General features: G+C 45.4%; 1 long non-coding RNA gene across 1 annotated transcript; it reads left to right on the top strand.

Annotated features, from left to right (window-relative positions):
* The first annotated feature begins 10,047 nt into the window (after positions 1 to 10,047).
* Positions 10,048 to 11,268, top strand: LOC138651804 (uncharacterized). The gene is made up of 2 exons (XR_011315535.1): positions 10,048 to 10,183; positions 10,658 to 11,268. It is a non-coding gene; the product is annotated as an uncharacterized lncRNA (long non-coding RNA).
* The last annotated feature ends 723 nt before the right edge of the window (positions 11,269 to 11,991 follow it).

The following is an 11,991-nucleotide window of genomic DNA, read 5'->3' as shown; positions in this document are numbered from 1 at the left end:
GCCTGGACTCCATTGTCACCCATTGCTGGTATACTGGACTGTGGCTGTCCAACATCAGTAAACTAGGTAAAGAGACTGCAACTTTGTGCCCTCTGATTATTTCTGGCACCACACCATCTTTGCCAAACACACTGGAAGCCCTGGGGACCCCAGCATCACCTGAGGGAAGCCATACCATCTTTGCTGCAGTGCCATCACTTCCCAGAGGACCCCTTTTAGCACGGTCGGTCACCTCTGACCAAATACCACAGGTGGTGTCACAAACATTTATTATTTCACAAACCCCTTTTAAAGACATTCCCTTTAATTTGGACTCCCAGGGCCATGTACAGGGTCACTGCCACCGTGACTTCCCCTTTAATGACTACCGGTGCTGAGTACCCCTAGGCCCTGGTGGGTGCTCCACATACCTGTCCCTGCTGCACTCTGGAAGGAGCAGCTGGCAGAGTGGTGAAGATCCTGCCTGCTGCATTCTAAATCTGTCCTCTGGGTCCAGCTGCTGCACATCTGTTGGTCTGTCCTGGAGTGTCACCTGGCGCTCATTGGGAGCCAAGTCTAAAGCTTTAGTCACACTAAACGACTTACCAACGATCACGGCCAGGTCGTATAGCTGGTCGTGATCATTGGTAAGTCGTTTAGTGTAACGGTACCTTTAATGTCTGCTGTCTTTGCAGAGTCATTGAACAATGGATGCTTGCTTAACCCCTTAACCCCTTCCCGACCTTTGACGCACCGTATGCGTCATGAAAACCTGTGCCATTCCGACCTGTGACGCAGCATATGCGTCATGGCCAGATTGGGCTCCTGCAGGCCGGGTGAAAGGGTTAACTGTAATTACACCCGGCCTGCAGGGACAGGAGGAGTTGTACTTTAGCCCAGGGGGGTGGCTTCACCCCCCCAGTGGCTACGATCGCTCTGATTGGCAGTTTCACTTTCAACAGCCACTCAGAGCGATTTGTAATATTTCACCTAAAAAACTGGTGAAATATTACAATCCAGCCATGGCCGATGCTGCAATATCATCGGCCATGGCTGGAAACACTGACGTGCCCCCCCAACCCCCCGATCTGTGGTCCGCTCCCCTCTGTCCTGTGCTCCGCTCCCATGTCCACCTGTCCACTCCCCCCGTGCTCCAATCCAACCCCCCTGCACTGCGATCCACCCCCCTGCACTGCGATCCACCCCCCTGCACTGCGATCCACCCTCCCACACTGCGATCCACCCCCCATGCTCCAATCCACCCCCCCGTGTTCCGATCCACCTCCACATGCTCCGATCCACCCCCCCGTGCTCCACCCCCCCCACCCCATCATACTTACCAAGCCTCCCGGGGTCCGTCCGTCTTCTTTCCTGGGTGCCGCCATCTTCCAAAATGGCGGGCGCATGCGCAGTGCGCCCGCCGAATCTGCCGGCAGATTCGTTCCAATGTGAATTTTGATCACTGTGATAAAACCTCACAGTGATCAAAATAAAAAAAACAGTAAATGATCCCCCCCTTTGTCACCCCCATAGGTAGGGACAATAATAAAATAAAGATTTTTTTTTTTTTTTTTTTCCACTAAGGTTGAAGTTACAAGTAGGGTTAGGGGTTCGGTATGTGCACACGTATTCTGGTCCTCTGCAGATTTTTCCGCAGCGGATTTTGATAAATCCGCAGTGCTAAACCACTGTGGATTTATCGCGGATTTACCGCGGTTTTTCTGCGCGTTTCACTGCGGTTTTACAACTGCTCCAATAGAAAATTGCAGTTGTAAAACCGCTTCGGGATCCGCAGAAAGAAGTGACATGCTGCGGAATGTAAACCGCTGCGTTTCCGTACAGTTTTTCTGCAGCATGTGTACAGCGATTTTTGTTTCCCATAGGTTTACATTGAACTGTAAACTCATGGGAAACTGCTGCGGATCCGCAGCGTTTTCCGCAGCGTGTGCACATACCTTTAGAATTAGGCCATGTGCACACGGTGCGGATTTGGCTGCGGATTCGCAGCAGTGTTCCATCAGGTTTATAGTACCATGACCATGTAAACCTATGGAAAACCAAATCCGCTGTGCCCATGGTGCAGAAAATACCGTGCGGAAACGCTGCGTTGTATTTTTCGCAGCATGTCAATTCTTTGTGCGGATTCCGCAGCGTTTTACACCTGTTCCTCAATAGGAATCCGCAGGTGAAATCCGCACAAACACTGGCTATCCGCGGTAAATCCGCAGGTAAAACGCAGTGCCTTTTACCCGCGGATTTTTCAAAAATGGTGCTGAAAAATCTCACACGAATCCGCAACGTGGGCACATAGCCTTAGGGTTAGGGTTGGAATTAGGGTTGTGGTTAGGGTTAGGGGTGTGTTGAGGTTAGGGTTGTGGTTAGGGGTGTGTTGGGGTTAGGGTTGTATTTAGGGTTATGGCTACAGTTGGGATTAGGGTTAGGGGTGTGTTGGGGTTAGTGTTGGAGGTAGAATTGAGGGGTTTCCACTGTTTAGGCACATCAGGGGTCTCCAAACGCAACATGGCGCCACCATTGATTCCAGCCAATCTTGTATTCAAAAAGTCAAATGGTGCTCCCTCACTTCCGAGCCCCGACGTGCGCCCAAACAGTGGTTTACCCCCACATATGGGGTACCAGCATACTCGGGACAAACTGCGCAACAATTATTGGGGTCCAATTTCTCCAGTTACCTTGTGAAAATAAAAAATTGCTTGCTAAAACATAATTTTTCTTTCCTCAAAAATGATTTTTTATTTTCACGGCTCTGCGTTGTAAATGTCTGTGAAGCACTTGGGGGTTCAAAGTGCTCACCACATATCTAGATAAGTTCCTTGGGGGATCTAGTTTACAAAATGGGGTCACTTGTGGGGGGTTTCTACTGTTTAGGCACACCAGGGGCTCTGCAAACGCAACGTGACGTCCGCAGACCATTCCATCAAAGTCTGCATTTCAAAAGTCACTACTTCCCTTCTGAGCCCCGACGTGTGCCCAAACAGTGGTTTACCCCCACACATGGGGTATCAGCGTACTCAGGAGAAATTTGACCCCAAAAGTTGTTGTCCAGTTTCTCCTGTTACCCTTGGGAAAATGAAAAATTGCGGGCTAAAAAATCATTTTTGAGAAAATAATTTTTTTTAAATTTTCATGGCTCTGCGTTATAAACTTCTGTGAAGCACTTGGGGGTTTAAAGTGCTCACCACACATCTAGATTAGTTCCTTTGGGGGTCTAGTTTCCAAAATGGGGTCATTTGTGGGAGATCTTCAATGTTTATGCACACAGGGGCTCTCCAAACGCGACATGGTGTCCGCTAATGATTGGAGCTAATTTTCCATTTAAAAAGCCAAATGGCGTGCCTTCCCTTCCGAGCCCTGCCATGCGCCCAAACAGTGGTTTACCCCCACATATGGGGTATCAGCATACTCAGGACAAACTGGACAACAACATTTTGGGTCCAATTTCTCCTATTACCCTTGGCAAAATAGGAAATTCTAGGCTAAAAAATCATTTCTTGAGGAAAGAAAAATTATTTTTAATTTTCATGGCTCTGCGTTATAAACTTCTGTGAAGCACCTGGGGGTTTAAAGTGCTCAGTATGCATCTAGATAAGTTCCTTGGTGGGTCCAGTTTCCAAAATGGGGTCACTTTTAGGGGAGCTCCAATGCTTAGTCACACAGGGGCTCTCCAAACGCGACATGGTGTCCGCTAAAGAGTGCAGCCAATTTTTCATTCAAAAAGTCAAATGGCGCTCCTTCACTTCCGAGCCCTGCCGTGTGCCCAAACAGTGGTTTACCCCCACATGTGAGGTATTGACGTTCTCGGGAGAAATTGCCCAACAAATTTTAGGATCCATTTCATCCTATTGCCCATGTGAAAATGAAAAAATTGAGACGAAAAGAAATTTTGTGAAAAAAAAGTGCTTTTTCATTTTTATGGATCAATTTGTGAAGCACCTGAGGGTTTAAAGTGCTCACTAGGCATCTAGAGAAGTTCCCTGGGGGGTCTAGTTTCCAAAATGGGGTCACTTGTGGGGGAGCTCCAATGCTTAGGCACACAGGGTCTCTCCAAACGCGACATGGTGTCCGCTAAAGAGTGCAGCCAATTTTTCATTCAAAAAGTCAAATGGCACTCCTTCCCTTCCAAGCCCTGCCGTGCGCCCAAACAGTGGTTTACCCCCACATATGAGGTATCAGCGTACTCGGGACAAATCGGACAACAACTATCGTGGTTCAGTTTCTCCTTTTACCATTGGGAAAATAAAATTGTTGCTAAAAGATCAATTTTGTGACTAAAAAGTTAAATGTTCATTTTTTTTCCTTCCATGTTGCTTCTGCTGTTGTGAAGCACCTGAAGGGTTAATAAACTTCTTGAATGTGGTTTTGTGCACCTTGAGGGGTACAGTTTTTAGAATGGTGTCACTTTTGGGTATTTTCAGCCATATAGACCCCTCAAACTGACATCAAATGTGAGGTGGTCCCTAAAAAAAAATGGTTTTGTAGATTTCGTTGTAAAAATGAGAAATCGCTGGTCAAATTTTAACCCTTATAACTTCCTAGCAAAAAAAAATTGTTTCCAAAATTGTGCTAATGTAAAGTAGACATGTGGGAAATGTTATTTATTTAACTATTTTGTGTCACATAACTCTCTGGTTTAACAGAATAAAAATTCAAAATGTGAAAATTGCAAAATTTTCGCCAAATTTCCGTTTTTATCACAAATAAACACAGAATTTATTGACCTAAATTTACCACTAACATAAAGCTCAATATGTCATGAAAAAACAGTCTCAGAACCGCTAGGATCCATTGAAGCGTTCCTGAGTTATTACCTCATAAAGGGACACTGGTCAGAATTGCAAAGAACGGCCAGGTCTTTAAGGTCAAAATAGGCTGGGTCATGAAGGAGTTAAGGACCAGGGGTATATCCATTTTTACATCTGTTTTTTGCTCCTCTTCCAGGGCCAAGACTTTATTTTTCTTTCAATATGGCCATGTGATTTCTTTTATCAAATAGTGTACTGGAAAATGGGGGGGGGGGGGGGGGGGGGGGGGCAGGGGGGTTCAAACTGCGGCGAAATAGCAAAAAAAGTGCAATTTTACTTTTATCTTTACCTTTCTTATTTTTTTTTTTTTTACTATGTTCACTAAATGCTGAATCTGACCTGCCATTATGATTTTCCAGCTCATTCTGAGTTTGAAGATATCAAACATGTATAGGCTATTTTTCATTAGTGGTGGGAAAAAAAACTCTAAATAAAAAAAGAAAAGTTGACACTTTCCAAAACCCATAGCATCTCCATTTTTTTTTTTGTGATTTGGGGCTGGGTGAGGACTTGTATTTTGTGCCAAGCTTCTGTTTTTGATACCAGTTGAGGATGAATGTTGTTTTGATCACCCATTATTGCATTTTACAAGGAGCCTGTCACCGGCAACCACTTTTCAGGGCTGATATAGAGCATTTTATAATGCTGTAGATCTGCCCCCAAACCCGACCTGTAAGAGAATAAATAAATTATACTCACCTGTGCGAAGGCCTCATCCGAGGGGTGTCGCTCTTCTTGGTCTGGCGCCTCCCTTCTTGCGTCCCTGCGTCATCCAGTCTCCTCGGCATCATGCTCCTGCACAGGCAGACTTCTCTGCACTGAGGGCAAAGCAATGTACTCCAGTGCACATGAGTTGGGGCGCTTTGACCTTTCCCAGCACCTGCGCACTGCAGAACTTTACTGCCCCTCTGCCCTTCAGAAACCTAATTCCCTCTTGTGATATAAAGTTACTCACAAAGTTACATTTTATTACAGGTTACTAAAGAGAACTCCAGCTCTCTGATCACATTCGTAATTGATTTCTTTATCTACGATACTATTACCATGTGCGTGTCGTTTATCGTCTTTGTAAAAAAAAAAATAGAATGAAAACATCAGATCTTTATTTAGTATGTATTTCTATATACAAGTCGAGACATGTCCAGTCTCAATTGATGAGAAGTAGTCATCTATCAGAGGTCAAAACAATGTCCAATCTATATCGATCAGAACTATTTAACAATTAGAGGCCAAGACTATGTCCAAATTATATCGAGAGGAAGTAGTCATTAATTAGGGGTCGAGACCATGTCCAATCTTTATCAATAAGAACTAGACATCAATCAGATCTCGGGAACAAGTCCAATCTGTATTAAGAGCTAATCATTAATTAAAAATTCAGACCATGTTCAATCTATATTGCAAAAAGTAGCAATCTATATCGATAAGAAATGGCCATTATTTAGAGGTAGTCAAAACCATGTCCAGTCTAATTCTGGAAGAAGGGATGGTCGTGAATAGATATAAAAACACATTAAGATCGTATTTTGACCAAAACCAGGTGTCCATCCAGTGATGGTAAGAATTCACATAAATAGACAAAATAAGGCGACCTACATTGCTTCTTACTGAGCATCAGCTATGATGATCTTTAGAGCATGATTGCCAATGCCATACAGAAGAGCAGATTGTCATTCATGATCTACATGCTGCAATGAGGCCATCAACACCACTATATCAAGATGTCTATATAACTGCTCAGATCATTGACTTTAGACAGCATGTATCTGCAGCTGATAACAATATTACACTAAGCTTTCATAAAGCAATTACTTAATGCCAGGAAATTCTTATGAGAAGTCTTCGGAGGTTATCATAAGCGAAGACCAGAAATGAGAACCCGATTCCTACAAACTAGTATTGGATTCTGTGAAAAATAATGGAACATATCAAATCAATCCAGATTAAGAAAAATAGGGATTATGAATTGAGAACTGTAAAGGAGACATGCCCACATCTGGAATTATGGAGGCTGCACATTGAACTTATGACTAGACATACTTTAATGTCAACATCACAGCCGAAAGGCAGCTTCCAATTCTATAACTTCATCATATCAGGGACAACCTGAAGCAGCTTGAGAGCAACCAACCTCTACTGCACCGTCTTAAGGTGACAGGGTTGCAGCAGTAGTTGATGATTAAGATTATTATTGCTGCATTATAGAATCTTCCACTTTCCTATATGCTGATTCTTACTGAAGAGGCATAGTGTAAGCCGTCATTTAACCCAGGGATATAACAGACAAATACTCCAATGGCAATTTGTGAGACTATGCCCAAGAAGGTGTACTTGTTTCTGTAGAAAGTGTAAAGTAAGGAAATACTAGGTTTTATTCTGCATTATGGCATAGCCCCTCTTGCTTCTGTATCATTGTCATCAATGTCTTAATCCATTTCTGGATAGAAGTTAGTTTTAGAAGTTTCCCCAATTTATTTTAGGTCTGACTTCTCAGTCTACACTCCTTCCTCAGTGACCTTCCACCATGGGACTGAGAAACAACTATACATTTTTCATTTAGGCTAAGTTCACACTGCGTTAGCAGCAGCCCGTTCAGCACATACGGTAACGGGCTGCTGTAATGCAAGTGCCGGCGTTTGCATCGAGTTAGAGCTAGCAGATGCTCTATCTGCGTTAGCAGTGACAGACCTGGAAACGCTGCAGCCTGCGTCTCTGGGTCCGTCACTCAATGACGGCACATCCCTAGCGCACGCCTCTTGTGGGTGTGTGCTAGCGATGCGTCCGACATTGCTTTCAATGGCGGCATTAACGGACTACGTTACACTGCTTTATGCCGCAGTGTAATGTAGTCGGTTTAATGGACGACATGAACGTAATGTGAACCTGGCCTAAAGGTACCGTCACACAGTGCAATTTAGATCGCTACGACGGCACGATTTGTGACGTTGCATCGTCGCTTAATTATCGTTTCAAACATCGTAGACTGCGGTCACACTACACGATGCACGACGCTGAAGCGATAAATTCATGACGTATTTGCGATGTAGAAGTCGTATGGGACAGTCGTACGGTCGTGTCACACACGACGATTCAGAGCAAATTTTGCATAATCTGTGCGTGACGTTGTTCACAAGGGGCGTGTTGTGCCACTAGTTAGTGTGGTGATAGGCCAAAGGTTCTGTGCACACAATTGGTTGGAAAATTTGTCACCTGAGCGCTATTGTTCCCAATGCCACTTCACTGCTTTCAAAATTTCCTTTCTTCACTTCGTACTTGGACACTTGGTGGACCTGGACATCGGAATTTTGTACCTCGCTGAATATACCACGCTTTGCACCGCTGCTTCGAGGTATGTAAACCGCTTGGGCGTGGTGGATGGAACGCTGTATGGACGGCATGAGTGCTTCGTTCCACCACTGAAGCGAAGTGGATGGTACACTGTTGTGACTGGAGGGCTACAATGTGGCAGATGGTACGCTGTTGTGCTTGGTTGTGACTGGTGGGCTACAGCGTGGTAGATGGAACTCAGTTTGTTCGGCATGACCGCTTCGTTCCACCGCTGAAGCGATGCGGATGGTACGCTGGTGTGACTGCTTATGACCGGTTGTGTGTGATGAGCTAGAGCGTGGCAGATGGCACAATGTATGGTCACCATGAGCGCTTTGTGTGGCTGCTGTAAGGAAGCGGGCGGTACACTGTTTTGGGTTATGGTGGACTATAGGCGCGGCAGATGGAAGAAGCGATGCGGATGGTACGCTGTTGTGACTGGTCGTGACTGGTGGGCTACAGCGTGGTAGATGGAACTCAGTTTGTTCGGCATGACCGCTTCGTTCCACCGCTGAAGCGATGCGGATGGTACGCTGTTGTGACTGCTTATGACCGGTTGTGTCTGTTGCGCTACAGCGTGGCAGATGGTACAATGTATGGTCACCATGAGCGCTTTGTGTGGCTGCTGTAGGGAAGCGGGCGGTACACTGTTTTGGGTTATGGTGGACTATAGGCGCGGCAGATTGAAGAAGCGATGCGGATGGTACGCTGTTGTGACTGGTCGTGACTGGTGGGCTACAGCGTGGTAGATGGAACTCAGTTTGTTCGGCATGACCGCTTCGTTCCACCGCTGAAGCGATGCGGATGGTACGCTGTTGTGACTGCTTATGACCGGTTGTGTCTGTTGCGCTACAGCGTGGCAGATGGTACAATGTATGGTCACCATGAGCGCTTTGTGTGGCTGCTGTAGGGAAGCGGGCGGTACACTGTTTTGGGTTATGGTGGACTATAGGCGCGGCAGATGGAAGAAGCGATGCGGATGGTACGCTGTTGTGACTGGTGGGCTACAGCGTGGTAGATGGAACTCAGTTTGTTCGGCATGACCGCTTCGTTCCACCGCTGAAGCGATGCGGATGGTACGCTGTTGTGACTGCTTATGACCGGTTGTGTCTGTTGAGTTAGAGCGTGGCAGATGGTACAATGTATGGTCACCATGAGCGCTTTGTGTGGCTGCTGTAGGGAAGCGGGCGGTACACTGTTTTGGGTTATGGTGGACTATAGGCGCGGCAGATTGAAGAAGCGATGCGGATGGTACGCTGTTGTGACTGGTCGTGACTGGTGGGCTACAGCGTGGTAGATGGAACTCAGTTTGTTCGGCATGACCGCTTCGTTCCACCGCTGAAGCGATGCGGATGGTACGCTGTTGTGACTGCTTATGACCGGTTGTGTCTGTTGAGTTAGAGCGTGGCAGATGGTACAATGTATGGTCACCATGAGCGCTTTGTGTGGCTGCTGTAGGGAAGCGGGCGGTACACTGTTTTGGGTTATGGTGGACTATAGGCGCGGCAGATGGAAGAAGCGATGGTAGGCATGAGCGCTTTGTGTGGCTGCTGTTGTTAAGCGTTTGGCACACTGGCAAAAGTATTGTTAATAGGACGCTTTGTCAACCATGTAATTTTTTTTTTTAATTACTTTTTAGATGTCAAATCGTGTGGAGTTCATCCGGGATTTCATCGAGATTTATCAGTCTTTTCCCTGCCTCTGGAAAATAAAATCTCCTGAGTATTGTAACAGGGAAAAGAGGAGGGAGGGTTACTTACAGCTCATTGAGCTTTACAATCGTCAGGCACCAGATGAGGCAGCTAACGAAGCAGTTATTAAAAAGAAAATCCAGGCGCTCCGCACGGTCTGGAGGAAGGAGCTGAACAAGGTTCTTCAGACTACAAGGTCCGGAGCTTCCACTGAAGAAGTTTGTGCCAAAACTGTGGTATTTTGAGCATCTTAATTTTCTGAGGGACCAAGAGGTGCCACGGACTTCAACGTGTCTTCGATTGTTGGCACCTGTGGAACCAATAGTTTCGGAGAACCACGCCGAGCAGGAGTCACAAGGGCAACAAGTAAGTAGCTCTTTGGACGAAAGTTCACCAATGTGTCCTATAATTACATAATTTTTCTCTGCATTTTAGGTTTTATACTTCTGATTATCACATCAGTTTAAAGTTGTTACAAAAACATGTACACATAAGTAACCCTGTTGCAGTCAAGAATTATAAGGGGAACGTAATATGTATGAAATGGAGATATATGTAAACCATACCATCGAAGCAATATAGAAAATAGTATCGCGTCAAGCTGCCGATGTACTCTTGTTGAGACTATTTAGACTATTAAATATTGGTCAGGTTCCCATAGCAGTCAGAACAGTGTAGTTCAAAGTATTCAATAAAAGGGAGGGTTAAAGAATATTACTAAGCATCAAATATATTATAATCTTTTTGTTACCTACTACGAATATATAGTTTGGATGCGGTTATGGTGGTACTACTTTTTGTTGCCGGGTTCATAACTTTTTTTTTTTTCCCCCCCCCCAGGATGACAGTGCGCAGGAGAGTACACTTGACTGTTCACAGGACTGCACAACAACAGATCTAGTGGAGGCTGCACCTGCCAGGAGTCAATCGAGGCAAGTTCAAAGAAAACGGAAAGCCACCTCAGACGCCTCAAATGAACTATTGAGCCTGGCAAAGAAGGTGTTGACAAGAAATGTTAGCCCTGCGTTAGAGGGGTTTGGACACTATGTGGTTGACAAACTGGCAAAAATGGACGACAACCAAAGAATACTAGCAGAGCGTCTGATTCTGGAAGCAGTAAACAAGGGTACTGATGGCGATTTGGACAAGAACACTTGTTTGGTCTCTTCCCGGCCAATACAGCGGACAGAGCCATCAAATTTCAATGGTTGGTCACAGGGTCAGACATCGATGCGACACAATCCTCACGTTTCCCACTTCGGCCAGCCACCCCCTAATAACTCCTACACACCAATACCTTTACATATGGCTTCGCCCATCAGGCACCAAAATTTTCAGCCGGAACAATCGTCGTATCATAATTTGTGATTTCCTAACTACTTTTACATCCCTTTTTTTTTTTTGTCTTGTTAAAATAATGTTTGAAATAAAAGCTTTTATTATACATTCTATCACTACTTTTTGATTGGTGTGTCTCAATCACAGCACTGTATGAGGGAACAAATTAACGTAACAAATTCATGTACAGTTAACTAAAAAAAAAAAATCGAATGAAAGTTTAACTAAATCTTTTAATTGGAACAACAAAAAATGGATTATTGGCCCGCCTACAACTGCTGGCACATGTCCCGCAGCTTCTGCAGCTCCTCCATTGCCACATTGTGCTGCTCCTGAATATGTGCCATAGTGTGGAGTAACTTGTCTATGCCGGCTTCAATATCCTCTTTGTTGACAGTGACGAGAGCTGTGGGTCAAAAAACATAACATTAATAACACTGTAGTCTCCCGATGTGTCTTTGCTTCTGTGAATGAAAAAAAATAAAAAAAATAAGCAAAGGGGGGGGGGGGGGGGGGGGGGGGAGGGTGGTTGTTTGGGTTGGGGGTGAAAGAGTGGGCCTGCAACAAAATCCAAATAACTTAATTGTGGGAACCTACTAGAATGTTGAGGCACGGAGGGCACTTCTGGATCTGAGTCGCTGTTGAATGCCTCGTGCTGTCGGCGGCGGCGCTGTCTCTTTGCCTCTGTGAAGGAAAAAAAAAAAACAAGGTCTGTCAGCATATATGGCAACAGTGGCTGCCGGGGGAGGGGGGGGGTGTTAAGAGGGGACCTGCAACTTAATCCAAATCACATAATTGTGGGAACCTACTAGGATCTGGAGGAGTTGACCCGGAGG

The sequence above is a fragment of the Ranitomeya imitator genome, chromosome 10 (genome assembly GCF_032444005.1).
Source record: "Ranitomeya imitator isolate aRanImi1 chromosome 10, aRanImi1.pri, whole genome shotgun sequence".
NCBI lineage: Eukaryota > Metazoa > Chordata > Amphibia > Anura > Dendrobatidae > Ranitomeya > Ranitomeya imitator.
Note: the sequence above shows the minus strand (reverse complement) of the source record. Positions and strands in the feature narration are given on the sequence as shown.